The sequence below is a fragment of the Acyrthosiphon pisum genome, chromosome A1 (genome assembly GCF_005508785.2).
Source record: "Acyrthosiphon pisum isolate AL4f chromosome A1, pea_aphid_22Mar2018_4r6ur, whole genome shotgun sequence".
Taxonomy (NCBI): Eukaryota; Metazoa; Arthropoda; class Insecta; order Hemiptera; family Aphididae; genus Acyrthosiphon; species Acyrthosiphon pisum.
Window position 1 is genome coordinate 80,432,779 of NC_042494.1, and position 261 is coordinate 80,433,039.

Sequence of the window (261 nt, forward strand, 5' to 3'; positions counted from 1 at the left end):
AAAGTCTTTGACAATGCTTATCACAAGTGGGTAGTAGGGAGATCATGTGATCTATTTATCTATGTAGATATCACTATATGTATGATACTACCACCCTTCTCCAAGAGGAGACATGTGCGGTCTTCACTCCCAGTGGAGTGGGACCTAGTTGGAAACCGGATAACGCAATCGGACGACAGCACGGGAAAATGGTGACTGCGTAGAATCACACACATTTTTTTGCACTTTGCTATGAATCGAACCGATGACTGTGTGAGTCGT

General features: G+C 44.1%; 1 protein-coding gene across 1 annotated transcript in view; it reads left to right on the forward strand.

The window, feature by feature from the left end:
- Positions 1-261, forward strand: part of LOC100573621 (lysosomal acid phosphatase) — a 15,377-nt gene that overhangs the window by 1,624 nt on the left and 13,492 nt on the right. The window lies entirely within an intron of this gene.